Source organism: Triturus cristatus, chromosome 5_2, assembly GCF_964204655.1.
Source record: "Triturus cristatus chromosome 5_2, aTriCri1.1, whole genome shotgun sequence".
Classification (NCBI taxonomy): Eukaryota; Metazoa; Chordata; class Amphibia; order Caudata; family Salamandridae; genus Triturus; species Triturus cristatus.
In genome coordinates, this window is record NC_140588.1 from 1,068,865,459 (window position 1) to 1,068,883,935 (window position 18,477).

Below are 18,477 nucleotides of genomic sequence, written 5' to 3' on the forward strand. Positions count from 1 at the left end.
GGGTGTTGACCTCACAAACATGGCACCAGGGCCCGCGGCTCCCGGTCTTCACAGGACAAGGGCCCCCAGGAGTCGACCCCCACCTACCCACCATTCCCTGGTGTTAGGACAACTAGATCCCAGATGGAGGCCTATTCACAGGCTTTACAGGCCATCTTCGGGTCTCCTCCTCTCCCTGATGCGCCTTTGGGCCAGGGAGGGGATAGGGGCTCAGATCGGGAATTCGCAGGCGGATTCACCCTTGGCACCAATCGAGTACCCTGACTCTGGTTTCGGAGTCGCTGCGAGGTTGGTACACGGTCCGGAGAAGGATCCCAGTCAGACGTCAGGCCCTCCTGTGGCATCACCGCACAGCGCAGAGCTCGACTCCGAGTGGACTCCGTTCCTCACCCAGTTTCTGATCTCGGTGGAGGTTGAGACTACGCCGGGTAGACAAGTCTTCAGTGGTTGTCGACGTCGATGCGACCACTTTGGTCAACTCCAGTGCCGTCCCCTGCTGTTTCTCTGTTGGTGGAGAAGGATGAGGCCCCTGAGAGTTCACCACCCCAGGGTTGTTTTGATGCACCTCTGAGCAGGTGCCCATGGGGCGCTGGCAGGCTTTTGGTCGTGCTCGGGCTGCAGAGCCTCCGCCTTTTGGTGGACGGGTTAGCCTGCAACCGTCCCCTAAAGATGGCTTATTATCGCCACCTAGACTGGCCACGGAGGCTAGTGCAGCGTTTGCAAGAGCAGTTCGTATAGCTGTGGATATCTTAGATGCAGCCTCCCTCAGTCTCTTTCCCTTCTGATCCCTTTTTGGATCTACTCCTCTAGGCTGCCGTGGAGCCCTTGCTGCACTTTGGCGGGTCATTATATGACCTTCTTGGTCGAGACCCTCATCAGGAGACCCTGTGGGTTGTGATATTGCACATCATCATAGCCCGACTCCAGATGACCCTGTCAGTCTGTCCCTTCATCCTAGGGCTCAAGGGCTGGTAGTCCGGGCAGCCTCCGTCTTGCTACCTTCCTCTCCTCCTCCTCCTCCTCCTCCTCCATTACTTCCTCCCATTAGGGTGTCTCATTGGTTGGAGTTGTGTGGCTGCCATGTCTTTGCGTCCGCCAGCTCGGCCCTTCAGTCCTTGAACACGTCTTGCTTGTTTGCATGGGCTACTGTTACCCTATGGGACTCGGTCGAGCGTCTCCTTCCATCTTTTCCGGGGGGCCCTCTGGCTGACCTGGATCGGCTGCTTCATGATGGCTGGGAACTGGCACAGTTTTGGCCATGGACACCACTGACTCTGTGTGTCGGGCTAAGGCCAGGTCAGTTGCTCTGCGTCTCCATGCCTGGGTGCGCGATGGAAGTGTCTTCGGGATTTGCCCTTTGATGGGGTCACCCTTTTTGACAGTCATTCTGACTCTGCGGTCCAACGACGCATGTCTGGGTTTCCATAAATCCAGTCGTTTTTATTAGTACTTGTTGCAGACTTTTACTTTGGCTGCAGAATTGTCACTGTGTTTTCTGGCATCAGTCTATGGGTTCAAGACGGTATTTCCCAGACGAACTGTACAACTAATCAGCCTTTTTTTGCCCTTATTTGGTACATCTAACCAGCTGTTCCTGCATTTCTTTTTGACTCCCCTGTCTACGAGCTAGTCTCAAGAGGTGTCCCTGGCTTTTTATGGGGATAAGACATACCCTATGTGGGGTGTTCATTGGCTATTGTATAGCTGCTGTTCCTTGCACAGGAAGCTTCGAAGGCTCCCGCAGAGTCTTCTTAGGATGGTTATCTTCTGTCCATCTGGGGAATTGTCCTATAGTTCATACTGTAGGCTTCTCACTTCGTCGCTCTTCCTACTGTTGTAGGATGTACCCTTTGGTGAGACCCACAAGATTGGCATGGCTCCCTCCTAGGGCTTATGAGTTGTGGTCCGTAGCACTCTTCTTCTTCTACGGATGCAGACTGCTCCAGAATATTGTTGGGTTTCTGTCACACCTAGCTCACCTAGGCGTGTTCTTTCACCTTTAAAGATTAAAAAGCTATGTGGAGATAGATAAGTATATGGGAATGCACCAATTATATAAAACTGCCCTCACATGTGTCATGCTTCATCCTAGGGCTGCTAACACACCTTTGTGCCAGCCAAACGCTGGAGGTGGAGCAATGGGGGGGGGGGGGGGGGGGGGAGGACAATACAACACAAAATGTGAACGTTAGATCACAGGTGAGATAATGGTGCAGAATAAGTGATATAAAACTGGTACGTGGAGTCCTTCTTGTGATGTTTTTTACTCTTAAGTATATAGCTGCACAGCTTGATTTCAAAACTTTTGCAATGGAGTGTATGGCTATTTGTTATAATAGCTATTGAGCTATAAGACTGGAAGTAACCACCCTCACCCTTTCCTCGGGGGTGGCGTGAGTATACTTCAGTGGAGATTTATGTGTGATTGGGTATTATGCACCGTATTAATAAATACGATGTTATGAATTGTTGGACGAAGGAGTAGTTTCTTTTCTGTAACTCCAGTTCTGTAGTAGGGGTATCTCTGTTATAGTCATAATCTAGTGAATAGTCCCGCCCATGTGCGTGGACCCCGGAGCAATAAAAAATAATCTCTAAAAGGTGACAAATCATGCAGACCTGCATACACCTTTAAGAGAGAATTTAATTTAAAGACAGATAATGCAGCCTATACCCACAGGCTACACTGTCCAGTACTTCAACTAGAATTCCACCAACATCCACAAACAGCACTGCCTGTCTAGTTTTTCTCCCCATAGGAAAAAACCCTGCCTCTACCAGCAAAAGCCTCTGGAATGATAGAGAGGAAGGAGTGGACAGACAAGCCCCATAGGCTGCCATTATGTGGCTTAAAACAGGATACTGTGCCTTTAAGAAAACTTTCCCCAGTATCCCAGAATGCCCAGCAGGTCCCATTTACTTTCAGTTCTTTTTGAAGGCGTAGCACGCCAGACCTGTAGCATTCTACATATGAATAAGTATCTCTCCACCGGGGAGGAGGGCGGGCGCTTATGACTATAACAGAGATACCCCTACTACAGAACTGGAGTTACAGAAAAACTACTCCTTCTGTAGTAGGGGATCTCTGTGTATAGTCATAATCTAGTGAATAGAATGGCAAGCCCATCCCCACACAACAAAAGCGGTGGAGAACACACAAGACACTACCACTACTGTGCGAACAAATTTCGCAGCGAAGCCTGCCCAACCTGAGCATCTGCCCTGGCATCCGTATCCAGACAGTAATGCGCAGCAAAGGTATGGACCGACTTCCAAGTGGCCGCCTTGCAGATTTCCGCAATCGGAACAAAGCCGTCGTGGCAGCTTTGCCCCTGGTGGAATGAGCCTTAGGTTTACCCCCTAAGGTCTTATTAGCCTTTTGGTAACACAATTGTATGCAGGACACAATCCACCGAGAAATGGACTGCTTAGAGGTCGCAAGACCAGTCCTGACTGAGCCATAATTAACAAACAATTGGTCAGACCTACGAATATCCTTGGTCTTATCCAGATAAAATTTCAACACCCTCCGAACATCCAGGGAATGGAGAGACCTTTCCGCTGGCGAAGAGGGATTCTGAAAGAACGTAGGTAAAGTTATGGTCTGGTTGACGTGAAAATCAGAGATAACCTTAGGAAGAAACCTTAGCAGCATGAAATACAGTATAAGGTTCTTGACAACATAATGCCTGAAGTTCACTCACCCTGCGGGCCGATGTAATGGCCACTAGGAACGCCGCCTTCCAGGATAGGTGCTGCAATGAAGCCTTGTGAATGGGTTCAAAAGGCTCCCTCATCAGTCTGGACAGCACCACATTCAAGTCCCAGGAAGGCGAGGGAAGTCTGACGGGAGGAAACACTTTCTTCAAGCCTTCCAAAAAATCCTTGACCACAGGGATCTGAAAGAAGGAAGTCTGTGAAGGGCATTTCCTGTAAGCAGTCAAAACAGCCAGATGAACCTTAATGGAATGGAAATTAAGGCCAGACTGCGCCAGATGTAAAAGGTATGGAAGGATGACATCTTCCTTACATGTTGTCGGATCAAAGTTCTTGGACTTACACCAGATACAGAACCTCTTCCGCCAAACTCAAAGACGAGAGGTTGGGGTGCACCATCCGCCCCCGAACTTCGTGAGAAGGTCCGGCCTGCACGGCAACCGCATGTGAGGAAGGAGAGACCGGTGAAGAAGGTCCGTGAACCACCACTGCCTGGGCCACTCCGGGGCGATCAGGATCATCCGCGCCCTGGACTGGGACAGCTTGATGAGCACCGCCGGAATCAGGGGAATGGGTGGAAAAGCGTACAGAAAGCTGTTCGACCAATCGATCCATAGCGCATTCCCCAGCGTCCCCCCGCTGGTAGTACCTGGATGCGAAGTCTCGGCATTTGCTGTTTTCGGCGGTGGCGAACAGATCTACGTCTGGAGTCCCCCACCTTGCGAAGACTTCTCCTAGTACTTCGTCGTTTATGACCCATTTGTGGTTTTCCTGATTCAGCCTGCTCAAGGCGTCCGCCTGAGCATTCTGCACCCCTGGCAGATGCGTGGCCGTAATAGTCAGTCCTCGGGCCAGCAGCCAGCGCCAGATCGCCTGCGCCTCCTGCGACAGTGCGCGCGATCTCGACCCCCCCTGCTTGTTGAGGTAATACATCGTGGTTGTATTGTCCGTCTGTATCAGCAGCGAGTTGGTCTGGAGGGACGGAAGGAAGGCCTTCAGTGCCAGGAAGACAGATCTGAGTTCCAGGAAATTTATGTGGTACGTCGATTCCAGAGGAGACCACTTTCCTTGAATCTGCAAGTCCCTGGAAATGCGCTCCCCAGCCCTGGAGAGAAGCATCCGTCACTACACTCGTCGTGGGAATGTCCTTGTGGAAGGGGACCCCCTTGAGGAGGTTTTCCGCCGAACACCACCACTTCAGAGACTGAAAAGCATGCAGAGACAGTCGTATCTTGTCGTCCCAAGAGCCTGTCCTCTGATCCCACTGATCCTCCAAGCACTCCTGCAGTGGTCTCATGTGTAGCCGTGCGTGCGGCGTGAGGAAGATACAGGAGGCCATCGATCCCAGTAGAGAAGACCCCTTCCTCACTGTCGTCGATGGAGCAGTCCTGAGGTCCTGAGCCTTCCGAAGGAGTGATAACCGTCTCTCCTCCAAAGGAGACACGCTTGCTGACCGCGTATCGATGGAGGCCCCCAGGTACTGTATGCACTGGACCGGAGTCGTGACCGATTTGGACATGTTGACGTGTAACCCCAGCTTGTGTAAGAGAGCGCACGTCCATCGGAAGTGATCTTGTGCTTCCGAGAAGGATGAAGCCTTGATCAGCCAATCGTCCAGATACGGGTAGACAAACACCTTGTTCCTCCGCAGGTGTGCCGCCACCACCGCCATGCACTTCGAGAAGGTCCTGGGAGCAGACTTTAGGCCGAATGGCAGTACTGTGTATTGATAGTGATTGGCGCCGACTTGGAATCGCAGGAACTTCCTGTGCTTCCTCGCTATGGGCACATGGAAGTACGCATCCCGTAGATCTATGGCACAGAGCCAGTCTCCCCGTTGCAGCTGAGGGTAAATCTGGTGCAACGATAGCATGCGAAACTTCTCTCTGCGAATCCATTTGTTTGCCTGTCGCAAATCCAGAATGGGCCTGAACTCGTTCTTGTCCTTCTTGCGAACGAGGAAGAACCGAGAGTACAGACCTCTTCCCCTTTGAGACAGAGGTACCTCTTCTACCGCCTTTTTTCTCAACAAGATGTCTGCTTCCGCCTGGAGCTCTCTCAGCTGAAATCGAGAGCTGACCGGGGGAATCGCTGGAGGCGGGCTGATAAATCGAAGACTGTATCCATTGCAAACAATATTCAGCACCCACTTGTCCTGAGTAATTTTTCTCCACTCTGCCGGAAAAAATTGAATGCTTCCCCCCCCACTGGAGTGGGTAACGGTTGAGGGGGAAGTAGCCGCTCTGGGCTGAGACCCGGCCGGGCCCTTGGTAGTGGTAGTAGCCTGCTGGCCACCTCTACCCCTCTGGCGCTTCTGGAAGGGCTTGCGGAACTGCTGCTGTTGTTGCTGCTGCTGTCCCGAACCCTGCCCACGCCCTCTGCCCGAAGACCCGAACCGCCTCTGGAACGGGCGCTTCTTCTTCTCGGCCTTCTCCAACCCAACGGCCGTCAGGGTTTCCGCCTCCGCCTTCATGCGGGCCATCTCATCGTCCGCATGTTTCCCGAACAGGGTTTCCCCCGAGAAGGGCAGGTTGGCCACTCTTTGCTGCGCCTCTGGCTTGAGGGACGTCAGGCGCAGCCACGAATGCCGCCTCTGGTGAACGCCATGACTGTAGGCGTGGGCGGCCAGCAAGGATACATCCGCCGCTGCGCCGATCACCTGATTAGAAACCAGCATGCCTTCGCGCACTGTCTCCAAGAAGTCCTCCTTCTTGTCCCGGGGCAGCAGGTCTGCATACTGCTGCAGAGACTCCCACAGGGCCCGGTGGTAACGGCCCAACAAAGCCCCTGCACTCGCCGCCTTCATGGTAGTGGCGGCGGTCCCACACACCTTCCTGCCCGCAGAGTCCAGCCAGCGGCTTTCCTTGTCAGGCAGGACCGTCGAAGAAGGGGCGGTCGCATGTTGTTTCCTCGCCGCCGTCACGATGACCGAATCCGGCTTCGGGTCCACTCTCAAAAAGGTAGGGTCCGACTCCGGGGCCCTATACTTTTTCATGAGCCTGGAGAGGGCGGCCTTCGTCATCGCGGGAGTGAGGAACAGCTCCAACGCGGGTTCCACCAGTCCTGGAACAAGAGGCAGTAGAGGGCGAGACAGATGTTTCTTATGAAGTGTCTCGAATATCACGGACGTCGTGGGTGTTGGAACCGTCACCGTGATACCCAACTTTGCTGCCCCTCTCAACAGCACCTCTTGGAAAGAGACCAAGTCGTCCACCGGAGACACCCTAGTCCCTGGTGAGTCCGACAGCGTCGGGGGAAAAGTCTCTGGTCGAGGAGCGCGTGTGCGACCTGGACCTGTGCCTCCTACGGCGTCGTCCTGAGTCCGACTATGACCGTCCACGGCTCCGTGGCCTTCTCCTCCTGTGAGAGCGGGAGCGCGACCTCTTCGGCTTCGGCCTGTCCGCCGGTCTAGCCGGTCCCGGCGACCTCGGGCGTCGTGGCTTCGGGGTCCCCTGCGGCGGAGTCGGGTACCTCGGAAGGGAAACAGACCGCGGGGGAACCGGCGGCGGACCCACTGGAGTGCGTGGCAGCGACCGAGGTGGGGGCGGCGGAGGCAGTGTCCGCGGCTGTGGAGGCGGTGGTGGCGGTGGTGGAGGTGGAGGAGGCGGCGGTGGTGGAGGTGGAGGAGGCGGCATTGGTGGTGGAGGAGGAGTCGGAGGAGGTGGGAGAGGAGGCGGTGACGGAGGCATCCGAGGAGGCGTGTACACCACAGAGTACACCGATTCCGGTGACTCTCTCTTCCTCGACGTCGATCTTCTCCTCGACGTCGATCTTCTCCTCGACGTCGATCTTCTCCTCGACGTCGATCTTCTCCTCGACGTCGATCTTCTCCTCGACGTCTATCTTCTCCTCGACGTCGATCTTCTCCTCGACGTCGATCTTCTCCTCGACGTCGATCTTCTCCTCGACGTCGATCTTCTCCTCGACGTCGATCTTCTCCTCGACGTCGATCTTCTCCTCGACGTCGATCTTCTCCTCGACGTCGATCTTCTCCTCGACGTCGATCTTCTCCTCGACGTCGATCTTCTCCTCGACGTCGATCTTCTCCTCGACGTCTATCTTCTCCTCGACGGCGACCTCCGCCTCGACGGCGACCTCCGCCTCGACGGCGACCTCCGCCTCGACGGCGACCTCCGCCTCGACGGCGATCTCCTCGACGTCTATCTCCTCTTCGGCGGCGACGTCGACCGTCTCCTCTTCATCGACGGCGATCGCCGACGCCGGGTCCGATCTCGACGCCGACTGCTGGACGGCGCCGAAGACGGCGTCGTCGCCGACGATGCCGATGTAGTCGACGGCGGCCTATTCAGGTCCCTCGACGTCTATCGTCGACGCCGCTTCTCCCCAGAGCCCTGGGGAGCCGGTGAACAAACGATGGTCATCCTCCTCGACGTCGCCGTCGATGCCCTCGACGTCGACGGGGAGTGGGAGCGCTTACTGGTCTTCCTGCCCCTGGGGAGCCCCCCAGAGGCCTCAGTATGGGCCAAATCAGCCCCTCCAGACCCACCTGGTGCCTTCAGTCTTTTCTCCTCCAGAACTTGAAGCCTGATTTTTCATTCTGTCCCTCAGGGTCCTGGCTGAGAACGAGTGGCAGATGGTACAGTCTTCAGGCACGTGGGACTGGGGAAGGCAACCTATACACACCTCGTGTGGATCAGTTTTAGCCTTCTTTCTACCACACTCCGGGCACTTGTCGAACAAGCCAAGCATGTTGACAGTACCAGCTACTAAGCACTTGAAAAAGTGACAAAAATTGACAAAATCTCCAAAAAACCCTTGAAAAGGGGAGAGCTCAATGCTCCAGGGTCCTGCTAGCAGGAGCCGGAAAAAAGAACTGAAAGTAAATGGGACCTGCTGGGCATTCTGGGATACTGGGGAAAGTTCTGGAAACCTGGAAAGTTTTCTTACAGGCACAGTATCCTGTTTTAAGCCACATAATGGCAGCCTATGGGGCTTGTCTGTCCACTCCTTCCTCTCTATCATTCCAGAGGCTTTTGCTGGTAGAGGCAGGGTTTTTTCCTATGGGGAGAAAAACTAGACAGGCAGTGCTGTTTGTGGATGTTGGTGGAATTCTAGTTGAAGTACTGGACAGTGTAGCCTGTGGGTATAGGCTGCATTATCTGTCTTTAAATTATATTCTCTCTTAAAGGTGTATGCAGGTCTGCATGATTTGTCACCTTTTAGAGATTATTTTTTATTGCTCCGGGGTCCACGCACATGGGCGGGACTATTCACTAGATTATGACTATACACAGAGATCCCCTACTACAGAAGCACATTTCTCTAATAACACTTTGTTTTGTTTTTATGTTTTAAAAAAAGAAATTGTTGCAGGTTCCTCTCCAAATGCGAGGGGCTCCACTTAAGGTGATATCCCCTTCTTCCTCTGAATTGTGAGGAGGGAGGTTCAGCACCTAGGGATTACAGTGGTGAGTCCTGAGGAAAGCTGGGGTATTAATTTTGCTGGCTGAAACATGACACCTATGCAGTGGAGGGGTTGGAATCTCATTAGCTCTACAACAATCCATGTTTTTACTCTGGACGGGGCACCTAATATTAAAATTACGAGAAGGACTCCCGGTTACCAGTTTTATATCACTTGTCATCACTTATTCTGCACCATTATCTCACCTGTGATCTCACGTTCACATTTTGTGTTGTATTGTCTCTCCCCCCCCCCCCCCCCCCCTCCCCCATTGCTCCATCTCCAGCGTTTGGCTGGTGCGGAGGTGTGTTAGAAGCCCTATGATGAAGCGTGACACAGCCTGCTGTGTGTGAGGGCAGTTTTATACAATTGGTGCATTCTCATACACTTATCTATCTCCACGCAGCTTTTTAATCCCTTTTCTTTTTATGAGATTTAAACTGTTGAGCGGGAGGTAGAAGAGGGCGTTATCCTCTCACCCCTCTGTACATTGTGTGTTCTTGCATATCTATTGGACCCTGTGCTGTGTTTAACTTCTTGCAGAAGTTGGGAATTTTTTCCATTATGCACTGACTGTTCTGGTTATGTGATTTCCCTTTCGTCCCTGTCTGGACGAGAGAGGTCTCGTACCATCCTCTGACAGATTATGGTGCCTTTGCCTCCCCTTGTTAATGCTCCCTTAGAGAGCTTAATGGGTCTGGTGTCAACCACGCTGGCATTGCTGTCCCCACCGTGTTTTGGTCAATGTTATTAACGGATGAGTTCTCTTTGGAACTTGGCGAGTTTCAGTCGCAGACCCTCCTCCAATAGGGTATGGGTTTGGCACCTATTCTAAGTTAAGGAATCTGTGGCTAGATGTCTCTATCAGATGAACAAGTTGCTTACCTTCGTAACTATGTATCTGGTAGAGACAGTCTAGCTGCAGATTCCTTAACGCCAACCCATCCTTCCCGCTCTGCGAAGGCCTTTTCAGGTTGTGTTCTACCCACTTGCTTCCTTGCAGGTGGCCTTTGTGTTTCTGTGGGATGGTCTGCTTCACCTCCCTCCGGGGTAGGATATCTCATGTTGTTTTATCTGTTGCTTCTCCACCCGTTCTCGTAATTGGGTGGTGGATTCCAGTGTCCTTCCACGCTCCTCCACCCTGGTTTTTCCAGTGTGGGGCTTGATCATTTTCTTCTACTCTCCCTTCCACCCTCTTCTATTTTTTAACCATTACTTGAGGTCTCCTTGACTATGTTGCGGTCAATTAGTTTAGGGTCTATTTGACTGTGCTACAGTCAATAGGTCATTTATGGGGTGTATGACTGCACATTCTCTGTTGCAGACGTGGTCAATTACCATGAGTCATGTTGTTCCAGTTCTGTTGCACTTACAGTTGCATTCTATGATTGCAGGCTGCCTATCGTGTGCCATGACATTCATCAACAAAGCAGTTTTGCCTCATAGGAGGGCATGGCTCTTCGCTTGTGCGACACTGTTTTTAGGGTCGAATTCTCTGCTTTCCCACCTTCAATCCCTTACAGTATAAATACTCTTTCACTGATATACAAGGTGATATTTCTCATGCTATGATTTCTTGTCATTGTTGTTTCAAAGATTTTTGATCTTTTTTTTTAGCACACTGTGCCCACACTCTCACGGTTTAGTAGTGGCTCCGCGTTGCAGCGCGGAAAAGCTTCACAATAGAAAACTGACATCAGCGTGCCAAGAGGGACTTATATGGCTCCATTGACGACCTATCCGTGGACGACGTCAGGACGGAGCCATGCAACGCCGTTCCCCGGTGCATAGAGGTACTGCTGAAGATTCTCCAGATCCAGTCTGACGCTTAGGGATATTTTAAGTTAAGGAATCTAAAAGTTAAGGTATCTGCGACTAGACTGTCTCTACCAGATACATCGTTACTGAAGGTAAGTAACTCGTTCATCAATGGTGGTAGTGATGCCGGTGCTCACTTGAATAACCATGGACACGACCCGACAAGATATTGTCTGGCCTGGGACAATGAGCTGACAATCCCTCTGGGTGATCTGTGCACAGAGCTCACCACCTGAATAAGTTGGTCTACTGAGGAAAGTGTATGTTTGGCCTACGCCTCATAAGAGGTAGACTAAAGGTACTTTCCAACTCAGGGCAAACCGCCAGAAGGGGTGAACTTTCATTAGCAGTCTTAAACTCATAAGGGTTTGGCTTAACGTAATCCCAGGAGAATGGGGGGGGGGGGCAGAGACCATTCAAGGACCAGATCACTCTGCAGGAGCTCAAACAGAACATTGCACAATCCTGGGACTCCGGAAAAGGTTCGCTGACATGGCACCAAGCAGTAAGGATCATTCGATTGCAGCTCCAATTGACGCTAATGCAATGAATAAGTCCACGTTTATTTTTGCTCACAACCTGCACATAAGAAACGTAGATGGCAAAAGGGAAACGGCAAACCTGAAAAACAAGTCTGTAGATGAGTTGAAGGAGATGCTGGATTAGGGGGTGGAAGAGTCCAAGGGTAGGGAGGTCTTCATAGATTTCATGATAGTTCTATAGAAAAGCAGACCTTTACAGACCATGGAAGGGCGCTGGAAATCCAGGGGAGAGACCATTAGATGATACTCCAGAGAGGTGTCTGTGGATGAAGGCTTTAGACTGTCATCCCCTCCCTTCCCCCACAGTGGCCCCAAGCTTGTTCTCTGAAGTGTCTCTGAGGCAGTCTCCTCCATTAATCTCTAATGTCCCCATGTATCCTACCCTTGGGTAGGGTAGATTTTGCTGTGCCCCTGAAACTTTAACTAGTGCTCCAGAAAGCTAAAGGGGTTGGTTTGGCTAGAGCAGAGGTCTTCAAACTATTTTGGTCTAAGCCCCCCTTAAGAAAACTGTTTTGAAGTTGGGCCCCCCTTCTAAACTATATGGCAAGGATTTGGGGAGTGGGAGGGATGATCACAGGGGGCAGGGATCATGAGACCATTTCAGGTTTGCTTTTATGTAGCCCGCAGTCCACACTAAATGTGCAGCACCAAGCAAGAACAGAATTGACCACAAACACTACTGCCCATAATTGGGGTGCTGTGTGCCCCAATGCGCGCCACCTGCTGCACTAATCATGGCTGTAGCCCTGAGAAACAACCTATTACTCTTCTTTCATTCCTTCTCCACCATGTCTGACCATCGCTGCAATCTCAACACAAGTCCAGGCTCTGTCTGAAAGAAAATTAGCTACTGCATGCTTCCCCAGTTGTTTTGCGCCAATGGCATAATCTGCCCTAATGCTAGCAAGGAAAATGAGCCCCCATGCCCAAATTCTATTGTAAAACATTCATAATTGTGATGCAGTGGGCCTCTTGGCACTGTACTTGCTTCACTAATATTAGCTGCTTCCTTGCTGTCGCCTCTGACCGTTCCCAACATGGGATCCCATTTTACACCAACCCTCTCCCTCCCATCCCTCCTCACCCTCTCATCTCTCTGATGCCCAAATAAAGGTGTCACCTCGGTTTAATTCCCCCCCCTCCCTTGGATCATTGCTCCAAGGCTCAAAGAAGCACTGGCACAGGAAGTGTGCCCTAGACCTCTTATGCAGCTGCAGCATCAAAGATGCCTACAGCTCTGCAAAGCAGGCTGCCTACTCAGCCGGGCTTTCACTTATAGGTCAGATGCCCAAAGCAGGCTTTCTCAAAAAATAACCACACGAATAGCACAATTAGCCCCCTGTTTCCGCTGCTTGAGCCCTGTTCCCTGCAAAACAATAGTGTCCTGGGCCCTAATGCTAGCAAGGAAAATTCACCCCATGTTCTTTTGCATAGCAAGACTGCCAGAACTGAGAGCTACTGCCCACTCAGAGTGTGTGGGGCGGGGAAAGGCTCCTGTGCTGCAAAACAGATTTAGAACTAAAGAAGGGAACATACCTTCTCATCAAGGTGCCCGCTACCTGAAAGAAATGTGTGCAATGGTTGGAGCCAGTGTAGGCTTTAATTAATAGAATCACTCAGTTTCATGGTGACAAATGTTTATTCTTTCTGAGAGGTAATATATGTGTCCATTAAAAGGAGTGCACCCTTTTAATAGGCATATATAAAAATATTTACATTCGGTATAGTCTGGATGCTTATCACTAAAATGTATATTTTTAAACCACTTGTTTTTATCTTAAACCGTATTTTGCTGCAGTTTGTTTTATACATTATAATACAATTTTAAAACAATGACATTCACAGTGCTTTTTGTGACAGACTGGGACATTGTAGCACTATTCCTCACTACACCAATCAGGATTAAATTCTGTGACTCAGTCGTCACACACAAAGACATCTGCAATTATCACATTAGCTAACTGAGGTTTCATAAGGTAAAAGAGTATATTTCCTTTTGGTTAGTTTAACTTGCATTTATTTTTCAACTAAGGTGTGTGCGTCCTTATTACAAATAGAATTACATCTTCAAAAATAGAACATAAATTAGATATTGAATTTTACAAATTGTAATGTAGTCTCGCAGGTACTAAGATGTAGTTTCTATGACAAACTAGATGTCTCTAACTGCAAAACCTCAAAGTCCTTTTACAATCGTCACTGTGGTGCAGTAAAGTCACCATCATGTCTGTCAATGCCCCAACGAGAATGTTAGTTGATAAATGCCATCCCTTTATCACTCTCCTGCCTGCAATCTCCACACTGGAAAACAAAATCGGAAACATTGTGAGCGCTTTATTCTCACCAGCTCCTAAATACAACAAGCATTGGCATAGCCAATAGGTCTCGCCTTTAGGGCCTTATAAGTGTATAGCCATGCAGCACATTATCAGCCAGTGTCAGTGCAGGGTGAGCTATGGTGCATTACCACAGGTAGTTACTAGATGTTCCTGGATAGGAAAATACAGCGCTGGGTGCACTATGTCGCACTACCACATGTCATTACTAGAGGTCCCTAGAGAGCCTGAATTGTAGCAGTGTTGCACAAGTTACTTACCTTCGGTAACTATATATCTGTAAGAAACATTAGTTAGTTAGATTCCTTACCTTAGAATATCCCCAGGTGTCAGGCTGGATCCGGAAAGATTTTTCGTCAGCAGTACCCATGCATGTCGGTAGGCGTTGTCTGCGGCTCCGCGTCCGTCATCTGCTTCGTGATCGCCGGGATGTCGTCGTCGGAATACTTAGACGCAGCCCTCGCGTGCTGACGTCAGTTCTGTACATAGCTTTCCACGCCAGGAACGCAGAGCCATGCAAGAAACCGACACTGGTGCCATGAAACTAGGGCCGTGAAAGGGATGACCTTAACCCTAGATATCTGTTCACAGAACGGGGAGGATGGGTGGGGCGGTAAGGAATCTAACTAACTAATGTTTCTTACAGATATATCGTTACCGAAGGTAATTAACTTGTGCATCTGAAAGAAACACGTTAGTTAGATTCCTTACCTTGGAATAGATACCCAAGCAATACCATCCCCGGTGGTGGGTCTGCGAACCAAGATCACACCAGGAAGTCCTGGAGAACGGAACAGCCAAAGAAGCAGTCTCTCCGGAATTGGCTGTCCAGGCAGTAATGCTTGGCAAACGTGTGCAGCGAGGCCCACGTTGCTGCCTGACAAGTGTCCTGCAGAGGGACTCCCCGTCCCAAGGCAGTAGTAGCCGCTGTGGCCAGAGTGGAATGGGCCCTCAGCCCCACAGGAGGATCCTTCTTAGCCAAGGAATAACAGACAATGCACAAAACGACCCACCGAGAGATGGTTCACATGTGCTGTGCCCACCCCTTCTTAGTGCCCACGTAGCCAACGAAGAGTTGGTCGTCCACCCCGAACTGTTTTGTGCGATCCAGATAAAAAGAGCACACGTTTTGGGTCCAGACGGTGGAGCGCCTCTTCCTCTTTCGAGGGATGCGTAGGCGGAAAGAAGGTGGGTAAGGTAATGGACTGTCCGATGTAAAAGGCAGTAACCACCTTAGGAAGAAAAGAAGGGCGAGTCCTCAGAACAACCTTGTCCGGATGGACAGAGAGGAAAGGAGGTTTAGAAGAGCCTGGAGCTCACTCACTCTTCTGGCAGAGGTGATGACAACCAGGAAAGCACTCTTGAGAGTCAGAAGACAAAGAGGACAGTTATGAAGTGGCTCAAAGGGAGCGCACATCAGATAAGTTAACACCAGATTAAAGTCCCACTGAGGCATTACAAAGGGAACAGGCGGGAACATGTGAGTAATGCCTTTCAAGAATCTATTGACAACAGGGGACTTGAAAAGAGAAGGCTGATCAGGAAGCCTCAAGAAGGCTGAAAGCTATCCCTTGATGGTGCTCAGAGCAGAGCCCTGCTGGGCCAGGGAAAGAATAAAGAGGAGAACCTCAGAATGAGGGGCGGAAAGGGGATCCACAGCCTTTGCTGTGCACCATGCCACAAATTTTTTCCACTTGCAGGCGTATACCGTTTTAGTGGCGAGATGCCTGACTGCCAGAATGACATCAGACTTCAGGAGGCAAGTCAAATGGCATCAACTGCCGCCGCTCAATCTCCACGCATGGAAGTGGAGGCTGGACAGGTTCGCGTGGAGGACCGTCTCCTGCTCCTATGACAAAAGGTCCTCCTGAAGAGGCAGTCGAATCGGGGGATCGATTGACAGACTGAGTAGCTCAGGATACCAGTATCTTCGTGCCCAATCCGGAGCCACAAGGATGACTTGGGCCTGGTCGTGCCTGATCTTCTTCAGCACTCTGGGCAGAAGTGGTATAGGCGGAAAGGCGTACAACAGACCGCAACTCCACTCGCAACGAAAAGCGTCTCCGAGCGAGTGCCGCCTTGGAAATTCCAATGCGCAGAACTGATGACATTGCGCATTCTCTTTGGTGGCGAATAGATCTAACCAAGGCTCTCCCCACTGCCGAAAGAGACCTTGCGCCACGTCTGAGTTCAGACGCCACTCGTGATCCATCATGCACCGGCGGCTGAGTTCGTCCGCCCTGGCGTTCAGAGAGCCTGCCAGGTGTTGAACCCCCAGGGTGATGCCCTGATGTTCCAGCCATATCCAGAGGCGCAAAGCCTCCTGACAAAGGGTCCACGACCCCACCCCACCCTGTTTGTTGCAATACCACATGGCGGTGGTGTGGAGCAAGATGGCGGCCGCACCGATGGCCGGTTAAGCTAGTGCCCTCCGTCCTCCACCTCCCACAACGCTCACCGACTGTATGTCAGCGTTTAACTAGCCGCTCGGTTTCGGTCCGGCTCTACAACCCCTTGATGGTTACCAGACTCTTAAGCGACTCTGCAGTGTGGGGGGAGCGGCGTGGTGTATCCCTCCAGCACCCGGTGTGGTGCTACCTTGCAGGCTTTGGCGGCAGCAGCGGGAGTAGCAGCGTTCTTAGTGCCGGCTTGGGAGAGGCCATGCCGGGCAAGAACACAGCGTCAAGACCCGGCCGCGGCAGAGGATCCGGACACTCTGCTGCTTTAACGAGAACAAGGCAGACGGCGGGAGAGAAGCCGGCGGAGAAGGTAGCCGATAAAATAAATAAATTTAATCGGCGTGATGAAGATAACGCGCGGCAGTCTATACAGCCACCCCTGCCTTCTCAGTCTGGAATTACTGCTCCCGCGGTAGGGGAGAAGGATGTAACACACAGCACTCCAGCGATACCAGCGATACCAGCAATGTTTAAAATGAACAAACCGCGAGACGAGGGGGCCTCTACCAGTGCACCAAGCAATATTGGGGAGGATATTACCCAAGACTCAGCTCAGGACGGTACGCGGGCTATACAGAAAATACCGGTAAGCCAGGGTCTTATAAATGTGGAGAAGGGGATTCTGGGCGATGTAGTTTTTGGAGGTGGAGGTGGAGCTACTGGGCAAGTGAGTTTGGAGGATGAAACTGCTCTGGAACAACGACAGCAACAGGGGCTGAACATTGAAGGGGCTGTTGGTGGTCTGGATCGGCTCGGTCTTTCTGCTCCGGACTTTAATAATAAATGTGGAAGGGCAGAGACAACAGGAGAGGTGCAAGATCTGCCGGATAAGGCCTCTATAGTGGAGGACTTTTTCTCGTTATCAGATAGGTCTTCGGTAGATAGTGTGGTGCGGGACTGGCTTGAGGGGGGTAGTATGGGGGGTGAGCTGGAACATCTGGATCACTTGGAATTGTCTACGGATGTATCGGGTCAGTGTGGTCAAGCACCTAGGGGAGGGGCAGGAGGGCGGTCAGTGACCTCTTCTGCCTGGGACGAACAGAACTCTCCTAATTATGCTGCCTCCGCCTCTGCTATATCGGCTGGAATTACCCCACAGGACCAACCAGTGCGAAGTGCTGACTTAGCACCAGTATTGGTACCAGCCCCAGAGGAGATCACGCTCGCCACAATTTACGACTTGATTATGACTCACAGAGCGGAGACACAGGCTGGTCTTTTACGCACCCAAAATGCATGTAAGCGACTACAGAACACTGTGAGACGGGTGGCCAAAACCTGTTCTGAGGTGGTCACAAGGATGGATGAGGCCGAAACAAGGATTTCCACATTGGAAGATGAACTATGTGCTCAGAAGGAGACTACAGGCTCACTCAAAACTCATAGGGATGAGCTTCATTGGAAAATAACCGACCTTGAAAACAGGTCAAGACGTAACCATCTAAGAGTTCTGGGTGTGCCAGAGGGGAAAGAGGGAGCGGACCCATTACGGTTTATGGTGGAGCTGTTCTCAGAGGCATTCCCGGAGCTGGGGCACTGGGATTGGCAAAGGGAAGTTCAAAGGGCACATAGATTTCCGTTTGTGCAAAAAAGGGGTCAGAGCTCGGAATTTCCCAGGGCTATCTTGATATCACTTTGTAATTTTAGAGCGAGAGAGGAGCTCTATGATTTAGCACGGCCGAATAAAAAGAGAAGTGCTAAGGGGTGTGAGTTTTTTGTCCGCCCGGATTTCTGCCAGGAGACGGTTGGGCAGCGATGGAGGCTTAGGCAGCTTATTCCAGAGTTCCAGGCTAAGGGTGCTCAGGTATTTCTGCAGAATCCGGCAAAACTCAAGGTTGTGAAGGCTGGTCAGACCCAGTTCTTTACATCGGAGATAAAAGCGAAAGAGTATCTTCAGTCACTGTGAGTAATTGATAGGGATAGCTCTTATGGCTGTATGTTATTAGGGATTGTGAGAGGTATCTCCGTTAGGGTCACCAGTATAGCTTGGAGGTTATGTTTGAAGGGTTAGTGAGTAGAGTAGGGTAGCCGGAAGAAAAAAAAATGATAAAAAAGAATAGAGAAGGAGTAAATTAAAAAAAAAAAAAAAAGATAGGGGATATTGAGCTCCTCTTTTTTTCTTTTCGTACCCCTGGGCTATAGGGCTTTGGTGGCTAGTCAGACAAGGTTGTGTTGCGTTC